The 11,093-nt window shown below is 46.2% G+C and overlaps 2 non-coding genes across 2 annotated transcripts; both read right to left on the bottom strand.

The window, feature by feature from the left end:
* Nucleotides 1-1,820: 1,820 nt before the first annotated feature.
* trnae-uuc (transfer RNA glutamic acid (anticodon UUC)) lies at nucleotides 1,821-1,892 on the bottom strand. The gene has a single exon. It is a non-coding gene; the product is annotated as a tRNA-Glu (tRNA).
* A 2,487-nt stretch (nucleotides 1,893-4,379) lies between these two features.
* trnan-guu (transfer RNA asparagine (anticodon GUU)) lies at nucleotides 4,380-4,453 on the bottom strand. The gene has a single exon. It is a non-coding gene; the product is annotated as a tRNA-Asn (tRNA).
* Nucleotides 4,454-11,093: the final 6,640 nt, after the last annotated feature.

Here is an 11,093-nt window from a genome sequence, read left to right as displayed (position 1 = left end):
AAGGGCCTCTTCCCCTCTGTGGACCCATTGGTGCTTCAGAACCCTTTCAAATTTCACAATATCCTTCTGATTGGAGGGACACCAGAATTGCACACAATATTCTAAAAGTGGTCTCACCAATGTCCTATACAGCCACAACATAACTTCGCAACTCCAATTAAGGCAGCATCCAAGCAGCTTCGAAATCGACGTTTCGGGCAAAAGTTCTTCGTCAGGAACAAAGGCAGTGAGCCTGAAGCATGGAGAGATAAGCTTATCTCTCCATGCTTCAGGCTCACTGCCTTTATTCCTGACGAAGGGCTTTTGCCCGAAACGTCGATTTCGAAGCTACTTGGATGCTGCCTGAACTGCTGTGCTCTTCCAGCACCACTAATCCAGAATCTGGTTTCCAGCATCTGCAGTCATTGTTTTTACCTTCCCAACTCCAATACTCAGTCAGAGGATTGGGAACGCTTTGGGAACGCTTTCAAAACCCACAAAAAACAAACAGGAAAGAATGGAGGGACAAACCGAATTTTTGAGAGTGAGCTTGGAAGCATCACTGAGAAATCGGCGGATTGGGTTTTTTTGGGACGCGTTCTCCTTAAATATATTATATACGTATTTCTCTCTTGTAATTCGTAATTTCTCTGTGCTGCAGTGTGTCGCGGCTCGTTGAAATAATGTCCTGTTGAATCTTCGTTTGTGGGTGTTGGGATGATTGCTTCCGTGGTTAAGTATTTGTGTGTGTTGTTTTTCTGTCGACGCTAGTTTGAAGTTCCCCATTGACTGTTCGCTCTACTGTGACATCTAGAAATGGCACTGTGTTAATTTTCTCCTCCAATTCACACCAGGAGCCCCCCTCAGACCCAAAGTCTCACCACTTGGTACACCAATATACCGACTAGTCAGTGGCTCGTTGAAATAATGTCCTGATGCAGCTTCGTTTGTGGGTGTTGGGATGATTGCTTCTGTGGTTAAGTATTTGGTTTTTGAGTGTTGGTTTTCTGTAGATGCTAGTTTGAAGTTCCCCATTGACTGTTCGCTCTACTGTGACATCTAAGAATGCAGTTTATTGTTGTTCTCCTCTTTTTCAAACTAGGAGCCCCCCTCAGGCCATCGTCTCACTACTTGGAACACCAATATACAGACTAGTCAAAGGCCTCCACTGAGGACTAAAACACCAAGTCGAAGATTCACTCCACTCCATTTACTCCATCCAAGAATTCCCGAACACCAAAGACACGAAGACAGAAGAGGATGGAATAATGTTGTCCTTTGACATAACAGCCCTGTTCACATCCATTAACATCAACGTCGCCAAAGAAAACTGAAGACACTACTCGAAGAACTAAATACAAAAACACAGAACCAACTTCAGCCTGCAAAGATAACACTGTCAACCTCGTGGAACTGTACCTTACCTCCCACTTCATATTCAGTAACAAGCCCTACAAACAAATCAACGAAACGCCCATGAAACACTTCTGTCATCAAAAAATGAAACAAATTAGAGGAAACCTACAACACCATCAACAATCTCCTTCCTGGCATAAAATTCACAAAAGAGGAGAACAACAACAAAGTGCCATTTCTGGATGTCACAGTAGACCGACCAGTCAATGATAAATTCAAAACAGCCTCTGCAGGAAAGCAACACACACGAACCAAGTACTTAGCTACAGAAGTAATCATCCCTACACCTACAAACAAATCTGAACGAGGGTACTATTCCAACGAACCACAAAACAGTGCAGCACCCAGTGACTCCGAAGACCAATTAGTAACTCTACAGCGCATTTAAGGAGAATGGGCAGCCCAAAAAATACACTGCACATTGCTTCCCTGACCGGGAATCGAACCCGGGCCGCAGCGGTGAAAGCGCCGAATCCGAACCACTAGACCACCAGGGAGATGGCAGCGAAGTTTGACTTCTCTACTGAAAATTGCTTCCCTGCCCGGAAATCGAACCCGGGTCACGGGAGTTCGAAGGCTTCCACCAAAGTTGTTTCATGTATCCATTGCTCCCGATGCGGTCTCCCCTACATTGGGGAGACTGGAGCCCCGTCGCAGAATCAAGTCACAGCGTTTGAGGGAACATCTCCAGGACACCCGCAATAATCAACCCCATCGCCCTGTGGCCCAACATTTCAACCTCCCCTCCCACTCTGCCAGGGACATGCAGGACCTGGGCCTCCTCCATCGCCGCTCCCTCCCCACCCGATGTCTGGGGGAAGAACGCCCCAACTTCTGCCTCGGATACATTCAACCCCAGGACATCGATGTGGACTGCACCAGTTTCCTCATTTCCACTCCCCCCACCTTAGCTGAGTTCCAACCTTCCATCTGAGCGCTGTCCTCAGGACCTGTCAATCTCCCTTCCCACCTATCCGCTCCACCCTCCTCTCTGACCTGTCACCTACGTCCCCAACCCCATTCACCTATTGTACTCTTTGCTACCTTTGGCCCAGCACCCCCCCAATTTATCTCGCCACCCCTGGAAGCGTCCTGCTTCTATTCCTGATGAAGGGCTTTTGCCCGAAACGTCGATTTTCCTGCTTCTCGGAAGTTGTCAGACCTGCTGTGCTTTTCCAGCACCACTCTGATCTAAACTCTGGTTTCCAGCATCTACAGTCCTCACTTTTGCCTACCCAATAAACCCAGTGTGCCGATTTCACATCAACAAACAGACACAAGTAGACACAACGTCTACAGAAACCCTAGCACATTACTTAACATTAAAGACATCTGGGAAATGATGTCCAGACAAATCAAACCTCTCAGCATCATGGTAGCCCACAAACCTCCCAACACACTTAAACAGCGGCGAATGAACCTGAAATACCCGATACAAACAACCAGCAAACGAATGTTATTTACAAAATACCATACAAGGAAATATATACATGAACTCTGCCACACAGGTCTCTCTGGCAAGAAATGCTGGGATGAGATAAGGAAGATTTTTTTCAGCCAAAACGAGTCGGCACTGACTGGACATCCATTTAAAATCAAGGCTGTCAGCCCAGGATGGAAGATCCGAAGGGATGAACAGTTTTCTTATTTCCTGAAGATTTACAAAGCTGAGACTGGGTTTTGGTGTTTGTTTCCTTTCCACTCCCAGGAGGCGCAGTGGTTGGGGCAGTGTGTTGGGGAAAGTGAAATGTGCCCGTGAGCAGCGTGTGGGGCTATTTCAGCTTCCTCTCCTCTGACAGCGCTATGACTTGACTCTGATGTTCTCAGGGACATTTCCCGACGCGAGACAGTGAAAAGAGTCTCGTTCCTGCAGATCAGGAATTCAAACCGTGTGCCGGCTTCAGGACAATGAGAAAGATTAATTGGGGTATGTGAAGAAGCTGTGAGCTGCATTTCAAACAGGTAGGTGGAGTCAGATGCGTCATCCATTGCGCCCCTGGCACTGTGCGTATCTAACGCCACCATGCTGCAGAGTTCTGACGTTAACACGGACATGCGCAGCAATGGGAACATTCACAAGAGGAACAGCCAAAGATAATCACCGTCACTGCTTCCCTTCCATAGTCCCAACTTTGTGAAGCAGTATCTTTAACCGGGAAATAAAACACCTTTATCCTCAGGTGCCTGCTTAACTTCGATCACGACTTCACGCCCCTCACTGTTCTAGTTTCATTTCCAAACTCTTGGCTCATCGCCTCAATAGCAGCTCTGTGGGTATCTGCTTGTTCCACCCTTTCAGGCAGATTCCCGACCAGTGCCAATGTGATTGAAATATTTCAACCCGTCCACTGATTGCATTTTAAAAAAAAACCGTGGAGCAATCTCCCTTTTCTTTTGATGTCGTTTCTCAACTGAAGTCGGCAGGGATCACACCTGCGTGTGGGAACCGCAATGGATTTCATGTCCATCGCATTCACCACTCGGCCCACCAATACAGAACCACACTGACAGCTTCATTTCCCAGGTCTATCTGCCTGTGGAGCTGCGAAAGAGTAAATCATTGCTGAGTTTGTTTGAATCCAATCACTTCACAGTTTTCGAAAGGGTTAAATATCTGCAAATGGCGAGTCTGGGTGTTTCATCCCGAAAGATGAAATGGACGTTCAGTCAAAAACAGAAATTGCAGGAGCAACTCAGCAGGTCAGGCAGCATCTGTGGAAAGAGAATCAGAGACAACATTTCAGAACTCGTTTTTTACCTCATCCAAGTACAGCCAAACCTGCTGAGTTTTTCCAGCAGTTTCGCTTTCTGTCTCGGATTCTCAGCATCCGCAGTCCTTTACGTTCGAAATTCAATCAATTCAGAAACCCGTTTGTGCTGCCTCAGTGGAAAAGATTTCCGTTTGGGAAACATTTCCCTGAAACCATGAAAAACGTGCACATTCGCAGCCAAGAAAGCGGTAGGAGCGAGAACAAGTAGCACTCCGTCCCTGGGTGGTCTCGAACCACCAACCTTTCGGTTAACAGCCGAACGCGCTGACCAATTGCGCCACAGAGACAGGTCCCAGCGCGGCTGGCAAAGTGTCTTTGAGGAACCTACTATTCAATTCATAATTCAACCCGCCCCGCCCAAAATTACCATTATCTTCTCTCAGTTTTAATTTTCCATAATAAAGCCTTGGACATTCATTATGGAGACATGGGGACAGCCTGATCCCACCATCTGCAGGCACATCCATGACACTAGGAACGAGCTCTCCTACACCGGGGCCATCGCCCTCCAAGCCTTTCAGTGTTTTGCCTCTTCCCGAATTTTCTCATTGGCCCCGAGCCGAGAATGGGTTTGAATTCCTGATGTGCAGAGAATTCTTTCAATGTCTCGGGTCAGTTCATCTCCGGAGAATATCAGAGTCAATCGGCCTCTTAAACAAGGGGACGGTGTCTGGACTGTCTCTGCTCAGTCGGACAGTTCATCCTTCATTCTCCTCGAATTCCACTTCCCAAAGAGTTTCAAAAGATTCACAAAGCTGGAGACTGGGATTTGTGTTTTACTTCCTGAACATTTTTCCACCTGCTAACTGACAATATTTTGCCAAAACCTCTTCCCCATTGTAACACATGCATCATGTTCAGGGATGAGCAATTTCCATTTTGTGGAGACATTCCCAAGTTTGGGAATGTTCTCTTTGGAGCAAAGATGGTTAACTGGAGATTTCCAGCGGCTGTTGTCAATGATGGGAGAAGACGTGGTGTTTTCGCTGCTCGTTGGATGCTGCCTGAACTGCTGTGCTCTTCCAGCACCACTAATTTGGTTTTCAGCATCTGCAGTCATTGTTTTTACCTCGTTGATTTAAACCCGACTGCGAATCCTCTTGCAAGGATGCCTGCCTTGAAGAATTTTTCCTCCTCTCTCGACAAGAATCTCTGGGGGTCCCTCTCCCACTGCAACTCCCAGGTCATTTCCTCTGCTCTGAAGCTCTTCAACCATGTTGTGAAACAAACTCGGTACCACAGCCACATTTGCCTAGTTTCAAACTTCCAGCTCAGTTACTGTCTCCTTGACTTGTCCGACCTGCCTATCTTCTTTTCCACCTATCCACTCCACCCTCTCCTCCTTGACCTGTCACCTTCATCTCCTCCCCCACTCACCCATTGTACTCTATGCTACTCTCTCCTCACCCCCACCCTCCTCTAGCTTATCTCTCCATGCTTCAGGCTCGCTGCCTTTATTCCTGATGAAGGGCTTTTGCCCGAAACGTCGATTTCGATGCTCGTTGGATGCTGCCTGAACTGCTGTGCTCTTCCAGCACCACTAATCCAGTATTTGGTTTTCAGCATCTGCAGTCATTGTTTTTACCTTAATGATCAGAAGAACCTATTGCCACTGACTCGGGTCAGTTACCAGAGGACAGGGATTGAAGTTCTTTAATGGAAAGCAGCATTTGTGTCGAACAAACACAGCGAATACTGCAGAAAGCCAACGGGTCGAGTAGCATCAGTGGAAAGGTAAACAGAGCCGACGTTTTGAGTGTGCTACGGTTTTTGTTCAGAACTCAGTGTTTTGCCTCTTCCCGAAGTTGGTCCAGGTCTGTGTCTCAATTGACAAACACATGGCAAGTGCAGTGCGGCAATGTGAAGTTATAGCCTTTGCTGTTTAAAAGAAAAGCAGTGCATTGTTGAAATGGTGACATATTGGAATGTGGAGGAAGTGAGGACTGGAGGTGAAAGTCGAAAAATGTGGCACTGGAAAAGCACAACAGGTAGCATCTGAGGAGAAGGACAGGGAACGTTTCGGGAACAAGCCCTTCATCAGGAATGATGTATGGATGTACTAAGGGGTCTCAGATTCCTTCCAAACCAGTCAATGCCAGTTGTCGGGCAGATGCAGCAGGCAAGTGGTATATTACGAAGAGGAATTGAGTTCAGAAGTGGAGTCATTGAACATATTTAAGGCTAAGTTCATCTGAGTTTTGAACAACAAAGAAGTGGATGCTTATCGGGGGAGGTAAGAAAATGGTTTTAAGACCAGTACAGGTCATTCACAGAGTCTGACAGCACTGAACAGACCCTTCATCCAACTAGTCCGTGCTGAGTATGTTCTCAAACTAAACTCGGCCCACCGACCAGTGTTTGGCCCATAAACCTTCGAAACTTTCGTATTCATGTACTTATCCAAATGTCTTTTAAACGTTGTAACTGTACATGTATAAAAACATGAGGGGCATGGATAGGATTAATAGACAAAGTCTTTTCCTGGGGTGGGTGAGTCCAGACCGAGAGGGAATGGGTTTCGTGTTAGAGGGGAAAGATACAAAAGAGACCTAAGAGGCAACTTTTTCACGCAGAGGATGGTGCGTTTATTGAATGATCTGCCAGAGGAAGTGGTGAAGGCTAGTACGATTGCAACATTTAAAATGCATTTGGGTAGGTGTATGAATAGGAATGGTTTGGAGGGATATGGGGCCGTGTGCTGTCAGGTGGGACTAGATTGGGTTGGGATAGTTAGTCGGCATGGACAAGTTGGACCAAACAGTCTGTTTCTGTGCTGTACATCTCTATCTCAATGTTCAACATACTCAGTGACCTGGCCTCCACAGTTTTCTGTGACAATGAATTCCATAGATTCACCACTCTCTGGCTAAAGAAATTTCTCCTAATCTCCATTCTCCCTTTATGCTAAGGCTATGCCCATGGGTATTAGTCTCTCCTCCCAATGAAAACATCTTCCCAATATCCAATCTGTCCAGGGCGTTCAATGTTCTGCACGTTTCAGTTAGATCCCCCTTGAATGTGGGCCTGTTCATCAGCATGAACCAAACCCTTCAGGATGAGGACATCCGTGATTAGATTCAACAAAGTGAGAATGGAGGGTGAGAGTGTGGGGTGGAGATTTTCAGCTTTTAGGGAAGAACGTAGGAAAGAAAGTTTAATATAAATTATAATTGATCAGATGAGCCGATGGGCCAAGGAGTAGTGGATGGAGTTTAATTTAGACAAATATGAGCTGTTGCATTTTGATGAGGCAACTCAGGGCAGGACCTATGTGGTTAATGGTAAATTAATGGAATTCTGTGCTCAAGGAAGCAGTCGAGGCAGCTTCATTAAGACACTGTTGGATGGGTTTTTTGCGTGGAAAGGGAATTAAGGGAAGTTGGGATAATGCAATTAGGAGGTGCTGAGACGATTGATCGATCCGCCATGATTTTAATGAATGACGGAGCAGGGTCGATGGGCCAAATAGCCTACTCCTTCAATTACTTTGAAACGATAACCCTGCGTTTCCCATGGCCAACCCACCTAACCTGCACATCCCTAAACACTGGGCAATTTACCACAGCCAGTCCAAATCAAGGCCAGTGAGCAATGGAGTGATGTGGAAACCAAACACCAGAGAATGAGAGAAAGGGACAAGAAGAATAAATGTACTAGCAATCAAAACTGGATTCTAACCTTCACAAAAAATAAGACTAAAAGCTCAGTCTGTGAATGTGTGCTGCATTGTAACAAAAGCGAATTAATTGACTGCACACATTGTAGAGAATAATTATGATCTGAGACTCCTTACAGAGATATGGCTTCAGAATGACAAGGATTGGATCCGGAATATCGAGGGGATACGTGGCATTCAAGTCGACTGAGAGGCTCAGTAAAGGTGGAGGGTGGGCACTGCTAATCAAAGCACTGATAACATGGTAGTCTGGTGTCAGCTCGGATTTCAGGTCCTGATTTCTGTGTCCTCTGATCTCCCTGTTCCCACAGAGTTAAATGTTGTCTGTTCTCAGCTCTGCTCGATTTCTGTTGAAGCTTTGACCCCCTTTTGCACCATCTGGAGCAATAAAATATTCTGAGCCTCCTGGGAATGAGACCTTATCTATACCCTTTCTGATTTTAAAAAACTCTATAAGGTTAACTGTCAACTTCCTCGGCTCCATTGGACAAATGTCCCAGCTTCTTCTTAACTCAAACCCTCCATTCCCTGCAACACGCTGGTAATGTCGGGAATAGGGAATTGTATCAAATCACATAAATGTACTGTCTGAAACAATCTAGCTGTGTTCTGGCCTGAGATATTGAGAGTCCCTGGTGTAAGTAATTACGAATGCAATAATTTTGGTCACAGAATTGAACAATCATTTTGCAACAAAGTGATCTACTTTGATAAGGAGGTAGTGGTCATTTCTAGGGTAAGTGAACAGTTTGTAGATCAGGGAGATGAGGTTCCGACACTTGGGAAGGGCAAGAAATGACTGTGATAAATAAGACAAAGAACTGTGGATGCTGGAAATTTGAAACAAAAACTGAGAACACGGGAAAAACTCAGCAGGACTGGAAGCATCTGTGGAGAGAAAGCAGAGTTAAAGTTTCGATTCCAACAACCCCTCTTCAGGATTCTGAAATAGTTTGTGAGAACCCCTTAAGTCACCTGCCCAGCTTTAAGACCACAATACTCAGGAGCAGGATGAGGCCATTTGGCCCATCGAGTCTGCTCCACCAGTCGATCATGGCTGATATGTTTCTCTATCCCATTCTGCTGCCCTCTCCTCATAACCCTTGACCCCTTATTAATCAAGAACCTATCTCTGTTTTAAATGCCCTCAATGACTTGGCATCCTCAACCCTTCTCCTAGTGGAAACATCATCTCCACGTCCACACTGTCCAGTCATAGAGTAGCACAGCGCTGCCTGACCCACTGTGATCTCCAGCATTTGTTGTTTTCAGGAAGGATTCCAGCATCTCCAACAACGCGCTTCTAAATTTTGTGCCCAGTTGGTTAGCTCTCCCTGGATGCCGTGAGATTTAACCTTACACAACAATCCACTGCGTAGTACAATTAACAAAGTTCCCAGCCCCCACCTCTTTCTGCACACATGGGCAGCACGATGCATCAGTGGTTCGCACTGCTGCCTTACAGCGCCAGGGATCTACTTTCCATTCCAGCCTTGGGGCGACTCTCTGTGTGGAGTTTGCCCATTCTCTCTGCCGGGTCTGCTGGGTTTCCTCCGGGTGCTCTAGTTTCCTCCCAACATCTAAAGGTGTTCAGTTTCGGGAAAAGTGGCCATACTAAATGGGCCCATAGTGTGCAGTAAGTGTAGTGGAATGGGATAGGGGGAATGTGTCCACATGAGTTACGCTTTGGATGGTCGATGAGGACTTGTTGGGCTGAATGGCGTGTTTCCACATTGCAGGAATTCTACGTGGCATTCCCCCAACTCCAGAGTCTCAGCAGTCTTGGCTTTTCCCATGGACCGTGTGGGGGAGGGAAACAATGTTTTACACGGGAGTAAGGTTCTGTGAGTGTGAAGCTAAAAGGAAACGCAGTGCATTGCTTGAGCTGTTTTCCCCGGTATACCAGAGGCTGAGGGGTGATCTTACAGACATTTATAGAATCATGAGAGGCATGGATAGGGTAAATAGACAAGGTCATTTCCCTGGGATGGGAGAACTCCAGAACAGGAGGATAATATGTTTGAGGTGAGGGAGGCAAGTGTAAGGAATGATCTGCCGGAGGAAGTGATGGATGTAGGTCCAATTATAACATTTAAAAGGCATCTGGATGGGTATATGAATAGGAAGAGTTCAGAGGAATATGGGCCAAGTGCTGGTAAATGAGACGAGATTAATTTAGGCTATCTGGTCGGCACGGATGAGTTGGACTGAAGGACCTGTCTCTGTGCAGTGTATCTCTGTGACTCTGGCTTGCCCGTAATGTTTGCCCTGCCTGTGTGTTCAGTTTCTGTCTGGTGTCGGTGTCAATGCCTTGATATCTCATTTCCTCCATCTCCCCACTTCCACCTCCCCAGATGTTAACCATTTCGTGTCTGGTTGTTTCTCAAGAAGCTGCATTGAAGGTCCATCCTGAATTAACACTTTTTTTTGCTTCCCAAAATCAGACTTACTCACTCCTAGATGTCGTGAAAGATACTAACTTTCAGGTGGAGGTATCTAAAATTCTAAGGTGTCTGTCTTGATGTTTTCACTTTTCGGTCTCTGTAAGATCCTGAATCAGTACCGTCGGGAGGATTAGTTTGAGCGGAGTGAGAATAGAGGGGTGAGAGGGGGTGGGATGGTGCTTTCAATTTTGTGGAAAAAGAAAAGAATGTTCTGCAGAAAGTAGAATTGCTTGTTGGGAATTTATAACCTGGACTGACTGTAATGACTTTTGTCATCTCTTTTTACAGATTATTTGAAGATCTGAAGATGGACGTTTCAATATCAATAGATGAAGAGCTTTGCCTGAAACATTGACTCTGCTGCTCCTCAGATGCTGCCTGATCTGCTGTGCTTTGACTCTGAATCTCCAGCATTTGCAGTCCTCAATTTCACGTCAATGTCTGGCAGTCACTGAATCCATCGGGACTATAACAAGTTTCGACTATGATTCTGTGAAAAGGAACCAAGCTTTTTGATTCCTCTTTCAGTACGTTTTCAGCATCAGTGAGACTGAAAGAGAGACCCGACTGTTGCAGCACTCTGATTGTGGAGCCAGTAAATCTTATACAGACTGGGAAGTGGAATTCACGGCAGGGAGGTGCTGTCCACGCGTTTGTGTGCAGCTGAAGCTTCTGTCATTGAGAAACCCAAGGAATCCCATCCCGTGGAGAAACCATGAAAATGTGGCAAATGTAGGAAAGGCTTCCGTTTCCCATCTGACCTGGAGACTCATGGGCTCAGTCACACCGGGGTGAGACTGTTCTCCT

The sequence above is a fragment of the Chiloscyllium punctatum genome, chromosome 36 (assembly GCF_047496795.1).
Source record: "Chiloscyllium punctatum isolate Juve2018m chromosome 36, sChiPun1.3, whole genome shotgun sequence".
In the NCBI taxonomy this organism is placed as follows: Eukaryota; Metazoa; Chordata; class Chondrichthyes; order Orectolobiformes; family Hemiscylliidae; genus Chiloscyllium; species Chiloscyllium punctatum.
Note: the sequence above shows the minus strand (reverse complement) of the source record. Positions and strands in the feature narration are given on the sequence as shown.